Raw genomic sequence first — 23311 nt, 5'->3', positions numbered from 1 at the left:
CAGCTGAAGACAACAACATCTTCAAGATATATTAGTGAGTTTGTTTTGAGGGGTGGGGGTAAGCAGATGTGGAGTGGAGGTAGAGGGAGACGGGATGCTGAGGCTTTAGTGTATGATCCCTGTCATGCTGGAATCAGGAACATTAATCATGGGACTGTCCCTTCCTTGGTCCATCACCTTGGGTGAGCTACTAAATTATACCCCAGTAGCTCACCATATCACCCAGTCAGAGTCCATTTTTCTCAGATATTTCTGGTCACTGAAAGATTCAGGAAACCAACCTTCACAATGCTGTGGATCTCTCCCTGGGGGCATCACCAGTGGCTGGAAAATGTCATCCAAATGCAACCTTATTTGTGGAAGTCATCGTATTCATTTATTTTCTCACTATGTTGACAAATCATCTGAAAAGGGCCACTTAAGGAGGGAAGAACTGGTTTATTTTGGCTGACAGTTCAAGGGTACAGTCCATCATGTCAGTCAACATCAGGAGCTCCAGACAGCTGGCCACACTCAGGAAACAGAAAGAGATGGATGCCACCACTCAGGTCACCCACTTCTGTTTTATTCAGCCTGGGCCCCAAGCCCATAGGATGATGAAGTCACACTCAAGGGGGATCTCTCCACCTCAGTTAACACAGTCTACAAGCTCCTTCTCAATCCTGCTCAAGTTTGTCCTCTATGTGATTCCGTATCCTGTCAAGCTGATAGTATAAACCATCACAGTCATTATGAGCAAAGCTTGAATATGGGGTTTCTGACTTATATTCCCTTGGCAAGATAGCAGATACATTGCCACAAGGGATGCTGGGAAACATAGCTAGAATCAGCCCCTAGTCATTGTCATGCTGGAAATGTCTTTAGTTATTTTCATTTCATCAACTCAGTGGCAAGAGAGAAGGCCAAAGGGCCAGAGTCAAATAATTTTCCTTCCTCCATGTCCTTTTCAAAAATTAGGGCTGCTGTTACAGGTACTGTCCACATTTTGGTGAGTCTTTCCACATTAATTAAGGCAATGAAGCCAACTTCTCAATTGAGGCCCCCTGCTCAGTGGATTCTACATTCTGGCAAGCTGACATTTAAAACCAGTGTCACACCAGCATTGGTCACAATATAGGTCCCACTATCTAGAGGATAAAGTCTGTCTTGTGAACTCTTACTCTTTTAATACATAAGATGTGAAGATTGTTCCAGAAACATACTGAGCTGCCACCCTGAGGTTTAAAGGTGAGGATAATCACTGCTGCTGTGGAGAGCTGAGCTTGCCAGAAATTGACCAATGTTATTTTCTAAGATTTTTCCATTGGAAATATCAAGCCTTCAGTAGACACTGGGGTCTGGGCAGTAGACAGAGTCCTGTTCCTTCCTTCTCTACCATCTTTCTAGAATATTCTCTCTGCTGGCTTTATATATGGCCTCTGTACACTATTGGCTGCCATTGGTTAGTCTTGTCTATGATGAAGAAAAGGCTAAAGTCAGATATTTAAATAGTGGATTATAATATTAGAATGATGCTATTATTGTTATTATTATTATCATTGTCATTATTTTGCTTCCCATTTCTGTTGTAACTTATGTCTTTTGTTTAGATCAGTATCTTTGAGATTTCTGGTAAATCATTTAATTTTAGAACATAGTATTTCTGTTAATATCCTTTATCTTTCTCTCTAAATTGTCCACTTAGCAATATATAATCCTATTTAAAATATGTCATTGCTAGGGGCTTTAATATTCAGAATTCAATCCTTTTTTGTCCTTTGGACATCTGTTCCCTCATTCCTTACAAAGTCAACCTATCTTTATTTCTGTGGCATCCAGAAGAGGATCTAAGACCTCAACTTCATCAGTACTGACGGAGAGCAGGCCTTGTAAATTCTGTAGAAGGGTGGATTCCTACATTTGCCTTTATTTTCCTGACATCTATCATGCTTCTATATTTCTACAGTGAATGATATCAGAGAAGTAGATGGTGAGGTTATCAGAGACTGGGAACCCACAGAGCCAGCTTGATGACAACCTCAGCTTATACTTCCCATCACAGTGTGTATATTCTCTGTCTCTACTCTCAATTTTACACATATTCCTCATTTTTGGGGTAATTGTCAGATGAGCAATCAAAATCCATTTTGTGGCACTTTTTCTTATAGGGAGTTTTTCCATACTTAACAGATCATGGGGGCTGGAGAGATTCTTCAGTGATTAAAATTGCATACTGCTCTTACAGAAGATCCAAGTTCCACTCCCCACCCCTATATTGAGCAGCTTATAGTCACCTATACTCCAGCTCCAGAGGATTTAATGCCCTCTTATGGCCTCTTTGGGCAACTGTACTCACATAAATATAACCACACAGATAGATATATGCATGGAAATGAAAATAATGAAATAATTTTTAAACTTTTGAGAAATAGCTCAATGTTCAGTTATATATTTGAAAATTGTTTTCACAATCTATTGATTTATATTTCCTATTTCTAGGTACTGGAAAGGGTCAGAATCATTCAGATTAACTTACAATAAATAAACATTTGCTTACATTTTTCTGAAAAACAGACAATTCCATACATATACAAACTTAGTCCATTTCAACTGTATACCGTAGCAGCAACTTAGAGTCTTACAGTATAGAAACCGAATATGAAAATATTAGGATTTTATGTATGCCTAAAGAGATGAAAAGTTAGTGATGGAGCCAAGCTATCAACAAAAATGCAAACAAACTAAACCCTAAAGCTGTGAGAAAGTTGGGATGGAAAGTGACTACTCACATCTCAGAGTCCCTGCAACACTAAACTATGTCTCTGCCCAAAGTATTATCTTTGAAATTACATCCATGGGGTTATTCTCTCTTTTTAAGCTATCCCACAAATATTTCTTCTCCATGAGACCCTAGAAATGAAAGACAAGTGGGTAAGAGCTAGTTAAAGACAAGAACTTGGTGGCTTGCCAGTGGATTTATCTTAGAAAGCATCTGCTGCTAAGGCTTGAACTTCATGTTTTATTGTGAGTTTTGGTAGTGTCAAACCTGAGTCATTCTTCTGTCAGCTTAGCAGCTGCACATGAATCTATTGATATTTTAACTACCTTCTGTAGCCCTGCAGCCCCATAGTCAGAGCCCCGCCACTCAGGCCATGGCCCAGTGGGACTTTTGCTCCCTCTGGCACTAGCTTGGGTGCTGCTGTCAAATGTAGTTTTTAGCGAAATCTCTATTGATCTGTTTACCAATTGAGACTCAGGAGTCAGATGTTGGGGGTGAAAACCTGCTAGCTCAGACAGGCAGAGGAACAATAAGCTGTCCAAAGACCCAGCAAGACAGCATCTCCCCAGCTGTACCAAACCAAAAAGACCATGCAACTCCAAGTCCCTCCCTATTCCTTCCTGTGTGTCTCTCTATCCGTCTTCCTGGCTTTTCCATACTCTCTATGGCTAATTCCTATAAACTAGTTGCTGATTCCACCCCCTCATCCAAGTTTGATTTTGTCAGTACAGTCTCAGGTTTCATAGTACAATCAACCATCCTGCAATATTTCCCCCTTTTTGTCTAAATAAAAAGGAAAAATTTTAACTCTAACAAGTAAAACTACATACAATTATTAGTTAAGAATTACATTCACATTGTCTGGTCCATTTGTATTTGGCAAATTTGGAGAAATACTCTATTTTCTATCCTATATTGGTGAGTCCAAAGTTTTATACCTAAACCACATCATATCATAAATTGTCTTACCAACCTAAAAAATATCCTTTTAGACATTAAAACATTTTCTTAGATAAACAACTTAAGATTTTATGTCTCTCAATCTTTATAAATTTTGCATCTCTTTTGTGAGTTTCTGTTTTGAATTTGGTAACAAAGAAATGATAAAAATAACTATCTAGTCTTCAACCTCATCAGAGACCTGAGAAGGATAAAATATTACTTTAGTAAACAGGGAGTGCAGAGCAAGCAACTTCCAGAACTATAGATATGACAGAGACAGCTGACTGCTTGGACAATCACCCAAGGTTCCTCTGCAATGTTGGAGCATCTATCTTCAGCCTACAAGCCTAGAATACCTGACAGACTTTTCTGTGAAGCAGGACTTTTGAAGGACTGTCATACCTTGTCTTGTATGTATAGTCCCTTAATTTTGGTTTTCTTCTGACCCATACCAGGTGGCTCTTTTGACAGGAGACAGAGATTTTGGATTTCCTTTAACAAGCATGCAAAGATTTAGAGGAGAGAGCCAACTCCAAAGCCAGCTTTAATTTTTCAATTACATTGGGACCACAAAAAGATCATTTGCCTTTTATGTTTGTATAGAGCAGCAAAAAAACCCAAACAAACAAACAAGCATTTGGGTGGATTTATGAAATTCTACTCCAGTGGAGGTATGTTATACCATTAGGCCAATTTATTCTTTTTCTTGGGACATTTTTTTTGATGATTTGTCCTTCTTCTTCAGATACCTCATTTGTCCAGTGGTCTCCAGATTCCTTTAGTTAGATCCTTTTATTCTCCTGAAAAGACAAAAACAAAATCCTTCCCAAACCCTAACTTTGGGGAGTTCAGAGTTCATTTTTAATTTTTGTTTGTTTTGTGTTGTTTTCATACCTCATCAAATGAAAGGCACTTGTTAGTCATATAAGTTAGTTTGGGTTGGATGACCAAGCTATATGATGAACTATTGCCTCTTGATAATCAGGTCTCTCTTGTTCTAACCTAATCTTTATCAATCCTGATGGTATCCATAGTTTTTGTTCTTCTGTGGAAACAAAAGCAAAACTTCTTCCTCAACGTAACACATATCCTGGTTTCCATTATGAGGTCAAAATATCTTTAAAATATAGAGGCTGTTTAATTCAGCAGTTTTTTTTTCTACTATCCAGTGTCTCTTCAAGGCCGTTGTTCCTTTTTCATTGGCATTAAAAAAATTAAAGTTAATAAAACACTGTGTAATCTATCTCTGGGGTTTTTTATTACCCTTTTCTGTTCATTAAGTGTATCTTTTAAAGTGCAATTAGATCTTTCTATAACTGCTTGTCCTGTAAAATTGTGTGGTATACCTGTATTATGCTTTATGTTGTCGTGGCAAAAAACTGTTCCATTTTACTAGAGACATATGCTGGAGCATTGTTAGTGTTAATTTTTACAGGTACTCCCATAATGGCCATAACTTCTAATAAATGTGCAATTAGAATCAGCTTTTTTTCAGAAATTAAAGTAGTTGCCCATTGAAATCCTGAATATGTATATATGGGATGGTGCACATATTTTAATTTTCCAAACTACAAAATGAAAGACATTCATTTGTCCAATTTCATTTCTTTGAGTACATGTTGGTTTACTACCTGCAGGTATTGAAGTTTGATTATACAAAGAACAAGTAGGACCTTTCCTTATAATTTCCTTGGCTTGCTGCCAAGTGATAGAACAATCTTTTTTCAGACCTGTGCTATTAATATGGTGTTTCTTAGAAAATTTCGAGGCTTTTAGCACATTTCCTATTAATAGCTGATCGATTTCATTATTACCTTGTGCCAGTGGGCCTGGTAAACCCATATGGGATCTGATATGTGTTTTATACAAGGGATGACTTTTGTTTCTGATTATCTATTGTAATTGAATAAATATCAAAGTTAATTCTGAGCCATCTAGAATAAGTTCAGCAGTTTCAATGTGTAAAACAACTCTTTCTGCATATTGAAAGTAAGTAAATATATTAAGAGTTTCTGGAAAATCTAATAATATTGTGAGAATATCATATAACTCCAGTTTTTTAACTGAATCATGAGGACTTTGAGCCACTTTACTTATTTTTTTCTGACTTATAACCACCTTACTGATTTATTTGCATCAGTATAGAATGTAGGCACTTCAGAAATTGGTGTTCCTTTTATTATATGAGGGAGAATCCAATTAGTCTTTTTATAAACTGAAGTCTCTTATTTCAGAATATTTGTTGCTAATCTCTCCCAAGAAATTACTGCAAGCTCTTTGCCAATATTTATTCTCTGTCCATAATGAGGCAATTTCAGCACTAGAAAATGGTACCACAATTTCAGCTGGGTCTCTTCCTGCTAATTGACAAAGTCTCAATTTTCCTATCAGAATCAATTCAGAAACTACATAGGTCTTTAATTTTTTTACATTCTAAGATATTATCTTTTCTCTGCATAAGAATTCCTGTAGGAGAATGAATAGTAGGTAGAATGACTAGGATACAGTCAAGCTCTAGATCCAAGTGATCCACATGTGCCTCCTGAAATTTTTTTTCTACCAAAGCCAATACTCTTTCAGCCTCAACTGACAATTTTCTTGAACTTTTTAAGTCCTTATCATCTTGTAAGGTTTGAAATAAATTACTTAGCTCTTGAGTAGTTAATCCAGTTGTGGGCCATGAGCAGTTAATATCTCCCAGCAATTTTGAAAATTATTAAGCATTTTTAATTGATTTCTCCTGAATTTGGAATTTCTGTCCTTGAATTTTCTGTAAACTTATCTTATATCCTAAATAGTTAATAGAATTTAGTCTTTGCATTTTTTCAGAAGCAATTTGTAATCCCTAACAAGGCAAAATCCCTTTACTTCATCAAACATTTTTTTTCTAAGATAGCTGCATCTGAATGAGCCAGTAAGATATCATCCATATAATGCTAAATTACAGATTGGGGAAACTGTTTATCAATTATTTTTAAAGGCTGTTGTACAAAATATTGACCCAAGATGGGGCTGTTTAACATTCCTCATGGAAGAACTTTCCAATGGTACATCTTAACAGGTTGTGAATTATTAAAAGGCACTGTGAAGGCAAATTTTTCTTCATCCTTTTTTTGTAAAGGTACAGTAAAAAAGCAGTATTTTAATCAATCATTATAACATACCATCCTTTAGGTAATAAAGAAGGCAAGGAATTTGCAGGTTGTAAAGAGCCCATTGGTTGAATCACCTAATTTATAGCTCTCAGATCTGTTACCATTTTCCATTTTCCATATTAATAACAAATATAAGAGAATTCCAAGGACTGGTTGATTTTTCAATATGTTGAGCACTTAGCTGCTCCTGTACCATCTGTTCTATTGCCCATAATTTTTCTTATGTCGAAGGCCATTGTTCCACCCACACAAGTTTGGCAGTTAGCCATTTTAAAGTCAAGGCTGTTGGTACCTTTGAAAGGCCAACAGCTGTTGTACCCTGCTTACATACAACCTATATGGTCTGTTACTGTTCTTGCTAATAACATTTAATATTTTTCTCAACCTAATCAAAGGTTGATTTTTATTAACACAGTCCCAGGTTTCACAGTGTGATCAAATATTCTGCAACATACCTGTTACTTTCCTGAGTTCATTTTCTGAGACAACAAATTTGATAGATCTAATGTATTTCTCAGGTTTTGTCAGTGAAAGACCACAAGAGAGAAGTTAGTGCCTGGAACCAGAAGCTTCTGTTTGATGGACACAGTTCCATGACACAAAAGTTGGCCTTCCTTTAAGAACCCAAATGCACTTCACACAGTAGACACACAAAGTGTGTAAAATTCCCTGCTGTAGTACATAATGGAATAAATAATAGCCAATTTTAATTTTAAATCATCACTGTGAATATATCATAAGAGAGGAGCTGAATGCCTACCACCACCCATAAAAGTGTACAAATCAACCAATAACTCCTAAAGCTGTGTTACCATAATCTAACACTTGTTCATTTCTTGCTCATTGAAAACTTTACCTCTACACAATCAACAGTCCCGGTTTTGGAGATGGCCACATATCAGGAAAGAGCAGTTCTGTATAGTTTTGGTTAATCAAGAAGTCATAACTATATTTTGTGGCTGTTAATGAATGTTGTTTCCTATTAGTCACATATTTTGATGACATTTTTCCAAAGAGAAATTATCTGTGCTGAATAATATGCAGCACAGATAAGTCAGTTGATCCAGGGACTATAGACCCACCAGGGCAGTTTGGACAGAAGTATGTTACTCCAGTTTTGTCAGAAAAAAATAGACACCTGTGACTTCACCCACACCATAGCTTCAGTGGGAATTTCTTCAGAGTATGTTATGATCTGTGATATCAGCAGTTCATTTTCTGTTTTTGTGAATATGTGTGTGCATGTGCATGCTTGTGTTTGTGTGTGTGTGCATGTGTGTAATGTTCATGTGTTTGTGCTTGTGGAAACAAGAGAACAACGCCAGCCTTAGTTCCTTGGGAGCTGTCCATCTTAGATATTTTATTTTTTGCTGTATATTTGTTTGCTTGTTTGTTTTTGAGGCAGGAACTCCCACTAACCTGAACTGCCTAAGTAGTCTGTGTTGGCTGGCTAGGAAATCTAAGGATCCTCTTTCCTCTGGTTCCTGAGATCTTGGATTACAAACATGTGCCACCATGCCCTGTTTTTTTTATTGATTCTGAAGAGCAAACTCAGGTCTTCATATTTTCATAGAAAGCATCTTACAAACTGAGGTGTCTTACTAGACCCGCTGTAGTGTGTCATGGACCAAGTGTGGTGAGCACACCTTTAATCCAAGCACTCAGAAGGCAAAGGCAGGCAGATCTCTGTGAGTTTAAGGCTAGCCTGGTCTACATAGTGAGTTCTAGGACAGCCAGGGCTACTCAGAGAAACACTATCTTAAAAACATAACAAAAATAATAGTGCCATGGTTTTGATAAGCTTGAGTGTCCCACAGTAAAAAGGGCACTCTCTCTTTCTCTCTCTCTGCTCATAGCTGTGTCCTCAGAGTCTAGAAATATAATACTGGAGGAGGAGGAGCGCTAGGAATAGTTTTAGTGTGGATGAGTGAATGAATGAATGAATGCTCTAGCTGCTCAATTGTAAAGCTTCTGTAGCTTCAATTTCCTGATTGAAAAGCAACTGTGCTTGCTTTGGTAGCAGATATACTAATTTAAAACCAACATTTAAGGAAGAAAATGTTGAAATTGCTTACTATAAAATTCTGCACTTGGAGTGATGTATGGGTGACACATATGACAATGATGGCATTTTTTAGTATTTGTTTTATAAATTTCACCATTTATCAGCTGTAAAAAGGCAATGTCTTTATCTGGATCCTTAGATTTCAAGTGTTGACTTGAAGACTGGCAGTCAACTGCACTTGTTGCTCAAAATCACACATGCTATACATTAGGGTTTGCCATTATTTTCTCAAAGTTAAGGCAATAATTCTGTTGTAAATGTGATTGTTAACCAGCTCAGGGGAGTTAGAATGACACATTATTCATGAACAATGAATTAATGTTTTAAGCATTCCCTCACAAACAGCAGTTTAATAGCATCAGATGAGGAGAGGGTGTTTTGTGTTTCTTAGAAGCAATAGACATTAATACAAAAAGACAGTAGGAAAGATACCCAAACCTTGTGGATGGTACTTCAGTTACTGTTCCTGTTGCTGTGATAAAAACACCCTGTCAAATATGACTTAAATGATAAAAGGTTTATCTTGGCTCACAGTTCAGAGGTTTCATACATCATAGTGGACAAGTCAAGGCATTGGGCATGTGGGGGTCATTGGTCATGGAACATCTGCAGTCAGGAAGCAGAGAGAGGAGAAAACTCGGCTCACTTTATTTCTTCCTGTATAGTCCATGCCTAAGTAATGGTGCCGCCCACACTGGGCACGTCTTCCTACTTATGTTAATCTAATCAAAATAACCCTACACAGGCATGCCCAGTGGCCCTTCTCCCAGACAATTCTAGAGCTCAGATTGACAGTTGAGATCACATACTATCACATACAGTACCCCAATGCATGGAAACCCACCCCTACATGTGTAATGAAGAAGAGTTCAAAATATTCCTACATTCAGATTTTATTTCTAGACACCAAAGGGGATGAGAAGTTTATAGGTGACACTCAAAATAATTCTGGATACTTGCATAATACAAAAACATATTGAGAATATTTTTTTTAAATCACTCATTTGAGTTGTCTCTAGGGGAAGAAAAGTTTATTGAAAACCCAAATATGAGATAAAACAGTAGAAGAAATTACAAAATAAAGCCTAATGAGAATAATATTCCATATTCTAAAATAATGATACCAGCAGAAGAAATCTATACAGTAAATAATTAGGACAATAATAGGAACTGAGTTCTTATTAGATCCCTGGCAGACAGACATTCAGCTTGCTGTGTATTCTACATGAAGGTTGGACTTCCTCTTCCTTAAATTTTTGACTGGTATTTTATGAATATGGGGCCACTGAAGAATAAAACATTCTACCTTGGCTCTGGGAAATGCATTCAATTATCTATCAGTGACTGATTGAAATCTGTCATTTTTTTCCACATGCAAAATGTCAATCAAGCTTCAAAATAAATAGTCCCCGCAAGTGAACCCTAATTGGATTTAATGATTCTATATTTTCCACCAAAGAAACATTTTATTAATTTAGGTTTCTTTCTCCCTTCCCTTTTTTACACCTTATTCCTCTTTACCCCTCTCTTTGTCAATGAGTTCATTTACCAGGCTGGGATTGATACCATGAATCTAAACATCCCATAATTGCCCTTCCTCTTTACAGACAGCACATTTGCACTATACACAGCTGTGCTATATAAATAAGCACTTACATTGGCCAACATTTCTCTTCTGGGCTTTAGAACTTTGTCGTAACACATTTAATTTTGAGAACTGCTTTCTGGTAACAAGTTAAAAGCAGTTTGATCTTTTTCATTTCAAATGTTTTATATGTTCCAAGAACAAAAAACATTTAATTAATTATCATTTGTATCTGGCACTGCATAGGGCATCTGTATGAGCTTTCCCACTGTGCACTTCAGATAAAAGTTTCTAATCTTAATTAAATAGCAGTGCCATTATCAGAAAGTAACAGTTCATATCTAATGTTTAATAAAGAGTTGTCTCTGTTGGCTCCCTCTATCACTCAGAGTAAAAGCCAGGCCTTTGAACAATGTAAAAGTCAGTTGGAGCACAGTTAACCCTCTGGCCAGATTTCCTAACTAGGTTTCCTCTCATGGTTCTATTAACTAAAGTCTTTGCTGTCTAAGGAGCTCAGAGGCTGTGCTCCCTCACAGAGTATGTGGTATTTCCTCTCCTGGTCCAGAATTCCCTAAATATCCAGTTATCCCTGTTTGGATATTTTGAATGGTAGTTTGAATGAGAATATCCCCCACAGATTCATACGTTTGAACACTTATCCCCAGAGGGTTACAATGAGTTTCAGACATTTATTCAAAAGTACCCCTGGGTAAGTGGATGGCCTTGGTCCTGCTGAAAGAAAGGACTTTTTAGCCCTTCTTGTCCTCATCTCAACTTTATTTTCTTCAGGAATTATTTATCTAAACTGTTTACTTTTTCATTGTTTTACCCACTAGGAGGCTAGCTTGGTAAGAGTGATCTTTGATCACAGTTAACACAGCTGCCCATACAGGGGAGGCACCACCACTGGGCACCCCAAGGGGTATGCAATATATCTTCAGACATTTGATTAACAAATGAGTAAATGAATATTGGCAGAATTTTATATCTCCATGAGCCTTCTAAACCTTTTTTCTGTGTTAATAGACAGGTGCATTTGGGGTTTCAGAATTCTACAAGGTAGATGGATGGGACAGAAGAAAGGATAACTTTTTTTTATGAGTGAATGGAAGACATGGCACAGAACCAAATAAATGATTATAAAAAATGAATTTTATCTTTAAATCATTCCATTAGCTGAATATTAACATAATTGACAATATAGTATCATATTCATTGTTCACATTTTCATAACTTTTTTATGAATAGCTATATAAATCTGCCAGGAGAACATATTTTATTTCTCTCAAGCTGATTACTTTGTATAGAAACAATTTTAATAATTAGCATACTTATAGAAATAAGAATGAGTTCACCATAATTATTAATCACTAGATCCCCATTCATTCTTCTTGAAGTTTAGCTCTTCAGCAAAGCTCTACCAACCTGTCCAATTTAATGATCTACTAGGTTAGGAATTTTTGTGCTACCACTCAATGTAGCAAAAAAAAAAAAAGCACTAAAAACAGAAATAGGGAGCAGGGGAGATGGTGTGGTGGGTGAGGGTCCTTATGCCTGATTGTTTGCAAGCATAAGGACCTGAGTTTAAATTTCCACAACCTATGTAAGAAGCTGGCATGGCTGTGTGTGCCAGTAACATCAGCACTCTGTGTGCGTGTGCATGTGTGTGTGTGTGTGTGTGTGTGTGTGTGTGTGTATGTGTGTGTGTGGTGAGGCGGAAACAGGATCCTGGGGATTCACTGGTGAGCCAGCCCAACAGAAATGGTGAGCTTTGGGTTCATTGAGAGACCCTTTCTCAAAACACTAAGATAGAGAGCAATAGAAGAAGACAACCGATGACCTGCTCTTGCCTCTGTATTTTTATGCATAGGCACACACATGTGCACACTCACATGCATGTACCATATTCCCAGACCACAAAAATCATCAGTGCACACACAATTATTTTTAAAAGCAGCTTTTCCACTGACTTGCTTCAATAAGACTACTGTTGAAATTATTTGAAGTTGTGAATTAATATTTCTTGTGTAGCCAGATTCATCTACTAACTCAGGAAAACACAGGCTATGGCAAACCAGCCCTCTTCCCACAGTGAAATTGAAAAGATAACAAGAGGGAAGCATTTGTGATAACTGGATGAGCCCCAGCTATCTGAATGTGATGGGATTCAATTTTGATAAATAAAACCCTCTTCCTACTGTCAGGTCAGTCCTGACATCAGCTGGAACAGAACCTTTTTGGGTAATAATTCATCTCTTGGCTACATTTAACTCCCTGAAGGATTGTGTAGTCTAGCCAATGGGTTCTCCACATGATGCCTCTAGCAATAACAGGAAGGGTACATTGGGATCTGATGAAATGTAAGTTTTGGGTCTTCGACTTAGACATCTTGACCAGAAACTCTGAGAGTTGGGCACAATGATTTGTTTTGTTTTGTTTTGTTTTTTAGCATTTGTGAAAATTCTGATAGTGTTGCTTTGAGTTGCTATTAATTCACTCCATATGTGTGAATTCTCTATTGTGTACAACATACTATGACTTTGAAAGAATTCAGAGATGCAAGACACACACACACACACACACACACACACACACACACACACTTGCATGTACTTTTACAGAGATAAAATACTGAAGATGATAAACTGCCAAGATTTTGAATACAAGTTTCTGAAGTGACATTCTACTTGATGTATGTCAAGATTATTTGTTTAGCTACCCAGGCAATCTTCCATTGGCTTTTGATGTCATTTTGATGTGCCTAAATCCCTAAATCCATATTTGTAAGAGTGAATTTGTAAAGCAAGGGTATAAAGAGTATAAATTAAATGTATAAATAATGTTAATCCTCAAATAATGCGTAGTTATATTCATGTGAAATTTTAATACTAACCAAATGAGCAATATTTTTGTTGTTGTTTTCAAATAACACCTTTATACCTTTTGATGTGGGAAAAAAAAGGAAGTGGCCTATCAGAATAAAGATGGCACAGAGCTCAGTTTAAGAGCCTTGCTGCTCTTGTAGAAGACCCAGAGTCCAGTTCCCAAGACCCATATTAGATGGCTCATAACTGTCTGTAACTGCAGCTCCAGGGGCTCTGACACCCTCTTCTGGACTCTATGGGTACCTGCACATATGTGCATATGCATATGCACATGTGCACGCGCGCGCGTGCGCGCGCGCGCACACACACACACACACACATACACACACACACAAAGATGAATAAAAATGCCAAAAGAAATAGTTTTCAAAAATTGAGAATAGCAGAGGAATCTCCCCAGCATTTCTTTGCTGCTTTGGAACTGGGCAATTAACCACAAGTTTAATCGCTTTGGTGTTATTCCTGTCACAAATCATATCAACTTCTTGGGCAATGCATATTTGATATTATATGTTGGTCAGTTGTCCAGTTGAGAACACAACTCCCTCTAGGCATTTCAGCCAAAGTATATTGAATTCAGGAATCATCTACAAAGATGCCAAAACTAGAGAATGGAGCCTAGAGGACACAGTGACTCAGAATAATCAAAAGAAACTGTTGCCTCCACTGTGAGAGCTGCCAGCCCTTGCTGCTGGCCCAGCCTGGCCCTACAATATTAGATAGGAGTGCCAGGGTAAGTTGGCAGTGGAACTGGAGAGGCCCAAAGTTGCTGAAGACTGGAGCTGACTACTGATGCCCTGGCATCTCCCGAAGTTAAGAGCAATTTCACTTCCCTTTCTGCATACTTCCTAACTTCCCAGTTGTAGCTACCAAGGTCACAGCTGATTATGGGTAAGCTGGAAGGAATGGGAAACGCAGTTTACAGGGTGTGCATCTCTGGAGTACAGAATATTGTAGAGAAAAATGGAATAGTGTTTAAAGAAAGGAAGACAAAGGACCTTCACAGACTTGAGGAAGCAGAACAACAATTGGAACTCAGGTTATCAGAGATAATTGATTCTTAACATTTTTTTCTACCCATGATTTTCTCCCACATATTTTGTAGCTTCATTTCTGAAGTTGAAAGGAAATCTAAAAATTAAATGCGTCATAAGGCCTATCCTTTACTATATTTTATAATGGTATAAATCTGTGATGTATTGGATTCACAATGCTGCGGTAGACACTAATGTTGGAAGATTAGACCCTGTGTATTTTTAATTTTTTAATATTTTCATTTATTTTTGTATGTGTATTTTGTGCATGTATATTTGTGTACCACATATGTGCCTGGTGCCCATGGAAACAAGAGGGCACTGGATTCCCTGGGGGCTACCGTGTGGGTGCTGGGACTTGAACCTGGGTCCTCTGTGAAAGCAGTTGGTTCTTTTAACTTCTAAGCCATCTCTCCATCCTTTCTGGGCCCTGTTTAGTTCTCTGTCACTGTGATAAAAGACTCTGACCAAGAAGCAAATTGAGAGGAAAGGGTTTATTTTAGCTCATAGGCCACAGTCCATCATGGAAGAAAGGACAGAAACTCAATCAGAAACTTGAAGCAGGAACCATGGAGGAGTGCTGCTTGCTGGCTCATGTTTAGTCAGCTTCCTTATACAGCCAGTACCACCTGCCTAGGAAATGATGCTGCTCACAGTGGATTGAGTCCTCCTTTGCCAATTTGCAGTGAAGACAGTCTCTCACAGACATGATGATCTGGTCTGGACAATCCTTCAATGGAGACTCTTTTCTGAGGTGAGTCTAGGCTGTGTCACATTGACAGAGCTAACCAGGACAGATGCTTGCCTATCAGACACAGTTGAGTTGCTATTATACCCAACCTTTTCAACTGTGCCAATTTACCACATCGCTCCACGGATTGTTGGTGGTGTTGGCTTCCTCTTGGGCAAAGCTGACCTGTTATGCTCTCTGGAAAACTTCCCTGAGCTGAAAAATGGTAATGCAGACACTTAGCCATGTCTACCACTGTGACTGACTGATGTGAACATATAAAACCATGCCTGTTCCCTCTGCTATGGCATGTGTTGAATCTTCCATGGATGGCCCAGGGATATAATGCACCAAACCCTCTGCACCCCACAGCTCAGCCTCTCTCCTCTTTCTCATCTTTTTTGCCTCACCTCCCTGCAGCCTGTCAAGTCCCACACCTGAATCTGGTCACAGGCCCTATACTCAGCTCTGCATCTGAGGTTGTTTCTTTTTTTTTTTAATTTTCTTTTTATTTATTTGTTATGTCTTTCACATTATGAATCTCTATCCCATTCATTCCCCTGTCCCTTCATATCTGCCCTCTGCCCTTGCAACCTCTGCCCCAAAACAAAATAAAATAAAATTTAAGAGAATATCTTTACTTGCAAATGTTCATTGCATAGTATCATTGGTGTGGTTTGAGTCCTCTGGTTTCTGCTACACTATCGACACTGGGTGGTCCCTCACTGGAACTCCTCTTAGTTATCCTGCTGTTGCCCTGTGTTGTGCAGATTTTGTAGCTTTGGGTCTGCAGGACTGGTCTCTTCACCATATGCTCTAGCAGATCGCAGATGGAGTAGATGTTGATGTGGGCCAACTCATAACCCTGGTTCTGGGCCTGGTTAGTTGCAAGGTTGGTCAGCCTGCCAGCTCTCCCTTGTCCTCACCACCAGGATGAGCTCTCCTACATTGCCTTGGCTAGTTCACTCCTTGAAGTGATGAGCAAGGGGTGGGGCCAGTTCTCCTGCTTTGACATCCTCAGGGTTGGTTCTACACCTACACTACCAGGGCCAGCTCTACAGTGTTGCCCAGATGTGGTGTAGGGGTCACTCTCCTGGGGGCTGCAACTGATTAGGGGCAAGGACAGCTCTCCCACTCTTAAAACCTCAGGGCCAGCTCCTCCACCTGCCTTAGGCCTTGATGGTCAGGTGGGGGAGGGGGGAATCTCTCCCCTGCCACACTCTTTCTTTTTGCTCCTCCATGTTAGCCTCATCCAGTGACCATTGGACAGTTGACAACAGCAAGTCACAGAAATTCATCTACATATTTATATTGTCTAAGATTGTGTTGCTTGCTTGGAATGAAACCCAAGAGCTGACCCTGGAGTCACTGTGTAACATAACGTTATTACCACCCTCAGTACCATAAAATAACCCCAGCACCACATTTAGTACCTGGGACCCCTTTCAGTAGAACCCAGAGCTGGTAGATAAAAATGAACAATTTTATGTGAAAGTTTTCCTTGGGGTATTTGGGAATGTGGCTGATTTTGGTAACTCTTCGCCAGCTGTAGATTCTCTCCTCCATTTGTGTTTATATATTTTTATTGTTTCCTTCCCATGCCTAGTGCTGTTTTTCTTGCTTCTGTTTCTAAGTCCCCAGTGGCAAAGGTAGAGATGACTTCTCACTGGTCTGACTGAGCTGGCCAGTGTCCTCCAGCCCAGCATCTTTCTGAAGAAGTCTTACATCAGTGTCCTCTGTCAAGATTCAAATTCTCAAAATGAGACCTTTCACCTGGGACTTACCAGTTGGGGTTCTGCTTGACTGTCACTTTCTAACCTGTCCTCACAAAGATGAATACCCAGTCCTTCCTAGTAGTTGTGTCTCTAGTGACAGTCAAACACTGTCATGCAAGTTAATATTTAGTATACTTCTACCTGTGTACAGAGCTGAAAGGAACCTTGTCTTAGGCTGAATTGTGGCCTCTAAGAAATTGTAGCCAACATATTCCATATGTCAGAATCCTAGTATGTCTACTCTCCTCTAAATGCAAATAGAAGCTGAAGTTTTACAGGTGGAATCAGTCAAGAAATTATTAATTTATGTTTCTTTCCATTGCCTCTTTCCAAACACAACTGCTCAGTTTTTATTGCTTTGCAGTCAGTTTCGTGACATTTACATTTTACTACATAGTCATAACCAGAATTATTCAGTTTTAGTTTTTATATGTAAATTAAATCAGTAGAAACTGTCAATCATTTTATATAATGGTTATTCAATACTTTATATATCTCATACACACAGATACACAGACACACACACACACACACACACACACACACACACAACATACACACACTCCACAGCACACATGTCACTTGCAGGAGTTTGTTCTCTCAGTCCACCACGTGGGTGCCAGGACTCAGTTTGAGGTTCTAAGGGCATGATGCTAATCTAAGTCTCTTTACTGCCTGAGGCACCTTGCTAGTCCATGCCTATGCAGTTCTGGAATTCTTAATTGTGTCATAATTTTCTTCAATTCATCACCAAGTGCTCATTTAAAGAACTGGAGGTGCCACAAGCCAGTGTTTGCAGGATGTGTTTTGTACATTTTACTAGAAGTGATAGCATTGCTAGGTATAAAATTCACAAGCCAGTCTTTGCTTAGGAAATTCAGTGTACCTCAAGGCTTCTCAAGACTATGCAGTGTGGTGCCCTGACATGACCACTCTGCTGAAGGAATCCCTTTCTACTCAATGGAATTACTCTTTAGTATAGACACCCCAAGAATTGCCTATCTACTCTTGAAGTCTCACCAGCTTATTTTGCATCATACTTTTCTTAAAGGGTGATCCACAGTTTTCAGTCAGTGGGTTTATGGATGTCTTTGAATTTCTTTTTAGAAATTTTTAGTGTACCACAGCATTGCTTTGTTTGCGAGTGGTGGTGGGGTATCTACTCTGCTCACCCACTTCTCTCTGTATTTGGTGCATGTACCTCTGAAATTATGGCCTTCCCCAAATCTCACTGCAGACAGCTTCGGTTCCCAATAGTTATGTTCCTTTTTTTTCTTGGATTTTCTAGAGAGCAGGTGCCCCACCTTTCCTTATAGGTAGTCTATGATGGTTTTTCCAGAAAATTAGATACAATGAGAAATAATCTTATCAGTGTTTTAATACTCTTGGGGTTGGTATAGAGTAATGAAAAAACCCCGAGTCAGACAAACTGAGTGTGACCCTGGCCTCTGTCTATCAGCAATGTGGCTTTGGTTGGTTTTATTCCCCAAATTCAAAGAGTCTCCATTTCCATGCAAAATTGTTATATAAATTAAAGCAATAACCTGGTAAAGCTTGGAGTAAATCACATGAACTATAGGCCTATGTGCTAGCTATTATCATATTACTTATTTTAAAGGAGTCATGGTATTAAAAGAAGTAAGATTAATGTATATGAGGCCCAGGAGCACTCCCTGGAGTGCTCAGCTCTGGTTAGGCTGGGCTAAGTTTTCTGTCCATATCCTTCAGCTGAATACATGATCCAAGGAAGCCCATTGATAAAATATTCCTTGGGTTGCAAATGATGGGAGAAACACAAAGGCAGACTGGGATTTGAAAAGAGCAGATTACAGCTTGTGTTCAGGTATTCATGTGGAGGAGCACCTGAATTTTCAATGTAGAGAGAACTCAGACTTAGAACTCTCATTAAGGGCTAAGATGCAGGCCTTGTATGACAGGCTCAAGGACCTGCTAAGTCTTAGTTGGGGAAAAAGAGGGAGCATGAGCTATACTTCTCTGTCTGCTACTTGTGATGTAGATAAGATTTATATCCAGCCCAGAGTCATGTCTGTAGTCATGTCAGCATCATCCAGCTCTTATTCTGGCCACCCCTCAACTCCACATCATTGTGAACTCCACAGAAAGAGTTCACAAGAACCCCACAATATATACTCTAGAAAACAGAGTGTATTATCGATGAAGTGAGGCACCCTCAAGGGGTGAGGATGAATAGTGACCAGTGACCATTGCTGAGCAGAACATTCTCATGGGGAGAGAGTGGATGGTGGCCTGAGGGTTAGTACATCTGTTTACATTTTAGGGAGTCTTTAATTCTCTAGAACAGACAGTTTCTTAGGGGAAGGTGCTTGTCTGTCCCAGGGATTGACAGGCTCAGTTTGATTGACTTTTACAGGATGGGGCAATGGTGTGTCCTTGTTCTGCATCAGACAGCCTCTGCTGTTGAGAACTCTTGTAAGATCTCAGGTCCTGGAAACAAGCTGTAAAAAGGTATTGACTAATGACCTTCCAAGTGGTTCAGAGTGTCACATTTCCTCCCAGGCACTGACAATACTTGAGTTCCACTCCTCTGACCGGTAATTAGGACTCTAGTGTTCTAGTTTGGGACTTTACAAGTTGCTGATTATGAAGGAGAGATCCAGCCCCCATGTACTTTAATCCTCTAATCTAACTAGGTGCCTAAAATAAGGCAAAGGGAAATTGGTTTTTAATGCATCAGTAGATTCACACCACAATTTCTATGTTTAAATGAAATTCCTAGGTGAGCAAGATGACTCGGTAGATAAAGATGCTTGCCACTTCACTTGATGACCTGAGTTCAGTTGCTGGAACAACACACATTGTAGAAGGAAGGAATGACTTTTATAAGTTGTCCTCTGAATTCTATACAGGTGCACTCGGATACACACACACAGCATAAATAAATGAAAAATTTTAATCCCTATGCTAGGCACCAGAAGTTTTTACTAAACTATGAGGAGGCATTCTGACCAAGGAGAAACAGGATAATCAACATCTTAAAGGAGTTGCCAGAAAACTCCTCAAGCTAGCTGAACAGAACCATGGAGAAGACAACAGAACACTAGATTCCCAAAGAGGGAGAAAACATCCGGGCCATCTAGGGGCAGCACATGCAGAGTGTAGTGTCTGGGGACCCATTGCCTTCTCCATTTTATTGAGCTCTAACCCCCAGTGTCAGCTACTTGCCACTGATATGCTGTTGGTTGAGGTGACACAGTTACTAGCTTTCTATATATCATTATTTCTGAAGATTTTGTTGCCATTTAATGGGATTGTGTCCATGGAAACAATTTGAACAACACTGTCCCTTGTGGTCTCAGGCACCATAGTATAAATTTCACCTAGGGATCTGTAAGAAATGCAGATCTATGTGCACCACCCAGACCTACCAAATTAGTTTCTCTAATGATGGAGCCCCAGAGCATACATTTAAACAAGTCCTCCACTTGATTTTTATGAATGACAAAGCAAAAGGCCACTGTGGTTTAACTTCCATTTACTCAATAAGGACATATGAAGTTCTTGTATTCATTTTACTTATTTATTTAAGATTTGTTTTATTTTTAATTATGTGCCTGTGGGGTGGTGGTGGTTGTATGTGCACATGAGTGCAAGTGCTCTCAGAGGCCAGCAGAGGGAGAAGAGTCCCCTGGAGCTTGAATTATCAGCAGTTGTAAGCTTCCCTGCATGGATACTGGTAACCAAACTCAGGTCCTCCACAGGAACTATGCCTGTGTGCACTCCTCACTGCTGAGCTGTCTCTCCAGAACCTTGTGGGGTTTTTTTGTTGTTTTTTTTTTTTAGCTTTTGCCTACATAGACCAAATTGTAAACAACTGAAAGTTAGTGTAAAACATTTCCTTGCAAGATCCTTCAGTTTTTCTGTTTGTCACTCAACCTCTTTATAGTATTTATTGGATCACTTTTTTCTTCTTCTTTTTTTTTTTTTTTTTACAATGCAGTACATTGCCAAGATCATGATTAAGAAGCTTATTGAAATGAATTTAAAATGCTGAAATGGAAACGACCTGGGGATGTAATTGCCAAAATTTAATCAAGGATTTAATTTGCAGCTTGGACCAGCCAAATGGATTTTCCCATTCTCTGGTTCACTGTTTAAACAAGGAAATTAAAAAGTATGGAATCATAGGCTGAGCAGTGAACCTTTGAAACATTCTGTACCAGGCTCACTTATTCTTATTAGCCATGTTATGTCATCTTGGTCTTTGGAAATTTTACTTCCCAAAGCCAGACTATAGCAAATGAAGAAACTAAATGGTGTGTGTGTGTGTGTGTACCGCGTGGTTAATTATAAATTATTGCTACAATATTTAACCTATACATTGCTCTGAACAGTAATAAGACAGGTTCAAAACAACATTTTCAATTCTACTTGTTAAAAGATGTCCTTTATTTAATGTTTATTATATCTCTTTGTTTATTTATGTATGTGTGTGCACTGTGCACTTATAGATGTGAAAGTGCCAGGGCACACTTGTGGAAGTCAGAGGACAACTTGCAAGAGTCTGTCCTCTCCTTCTACTATTTGGGTCCCTGAGATGGAACTCAGATTTTCAGCCTTGGTGGCAAGCTCAGCTGTCTCACTGTCACTGAATTACCCTTGCTTTAGCATGCCATGTCCAGCTACCCTCAAAATACCAAGCACAGAGACAGTGGAAGTATGGTTTTAAGTGAAGACATATGCCATGTGACTGATAATGGACACTGCTGGTGCAATCTCATCACATTGCATCCTCCATCTGCCAGTCATAATAGATTTTCACTCCGTTTTTCTCTGTGTGTTTCATGAAAACCCTGACAGGGAATACTTTGTGTCCCACAGTCTCTGTTGTTTACACCCTGGAATCCCCTTGTGTGTATTCAATAGAATAGTAGTTTTCAACCACAGTTTGTTAGTTCAGTGTTAATGTCTGTGTGCTCTGAGTCAAAAGTAGAGCTTGAGAAATCAGGTCAGTGATGTTCTAGTCATTCTGGGGCCAACATGATTTTAGGCTCGCATCTGTGTGAGGTGTAATCACCAAATTGCTGGGTTCACATAGAGCAGCAGCCGCTGTTTCTAATACTTTGGGCACCTGGAGGTTTCTGGAATATTCCAAGAATTCTTTTTGAAGAAGAAACCCAAGTCCTCCCAATAATAGGCCATTCTATTCAGTCTGTTTGATGGTAGACACTTTGACTGATACAGTTTTTGCTTCAAATTCAGGGAAGAGCAAAATCACATGTTGTGGTTTGTCCTCCAATATTTTATAGCAGCATCTACAAACAAATGGGAAGAAGTTTACAGTGTATACCATATCTGGATTCTAAACTATCTCTGATGTCATTTTCTTCATTGGACCCCCATCCCTCCACCCATCACGCCATTTGATTGTTTTGCTGTAAAACACCAGTTGCAGATATGAGCAAACCTCACCTCTGTACAGTCAATGTGCATGTCATTAACTAGAGCTCAATGTCTGGCTTTATTATTTTTTTAATGCTGTTAGTTTCCATACAATAAAATGGAAATGGCATTCTGCTCAGCCCAGTTGCCAAACTGAACACATACCCTGACTTATCATTTGATTTTACACATTTTATTTATCAACTGTTTTATCAGAATTAGTATCAGGATATGAAAATGCTTGAAGAGAAAGTCAGCTAGTTTCTTTCTGCCATCAGCATCTCTGACAAAAGGACCTTGCCTCGATGATCTGCTGACATCCCTCTGTGAGGCCAAAACAATGCAGCCTTAGTGCCTGACTTTCAATCCAGCCCTGATTGAATAGTGGCTCCCTGGACTTCCATGTTCAAGACACCCAGGCCAAGAGTGTACTTAGTGAAATGTGCTCCAAGATCATGTGATGATGTCTGCCTCAGGTGGGGCCTAAGCTGAAAACAGCTCCATCTTCCCTGGGGATTTGGGAATGAACCAAAGAGCCCACAGCTGGAAGGACCAGAAGGGTGCCAGAGTGCCGGGACTGTGGCCGGACATTTCTCCCTCCAGCTCCTGTTTGCATCCTATTAACATATGCAGTATTTTTCCTTCAAATATCCTAGTCACAAAAGACTAGAAAAGAAGTGATGGGTGGACTCAGGAAAGGGGCTAATACACAAAATCACCCTTTAGGAGTGAGCTTTATTGAGAGAGAAGGCATTGAGACCATGCCAGCCATGATTTGGCCATCAGGTAGGCAAGAATTAAAAGGGGTCAATACATCATATATACTAGGGTATAATAAGGTCTTAAAATGGAAAAGAGGCTTCTCTTTAAGGCCTGCAGTGGGAGGCTGGGGAGATGGCTCAGCAGTTAAGAGAACTTATTGCTCTGCAGAGATTGTGGATTTGGCTCTCAGCATCCACAT

The 23311-nt window shown here is 39.1% G+C and overlaps 1 protein-coding gene across 6 annotated transcripts in view; it reads left to right on the top strand.

Annotated features, from left to right (window-relative positions):
- Nucleotides 1–23311, top strand: part of Rbms3 (RNA binding motif single stranded interacting protein 3) — a 684722-nt gene that overhangs the window by 373221 nt on the left and 288190 nt on the right. The gene's annotated exons all lie outside the window — the stretch shown is intronic.

The sequence above is a fragment of the Peromyscus eremicus genome, chromosome 7, assembly GCF_949786415.1.
Source record: "Peromyscus eremicus chromosome 7, PerEre_H2_v1, whole genome shotgun sequence".
NCBI lineage: Eukaryota > Metazoa > Chordata > Mammalia > Rodentia > Cricetidae > Peromyscus > Peromyscus eremicus.
This window is presented reverse-complemented; position numbering and strand designations above follow the sequence as displayed.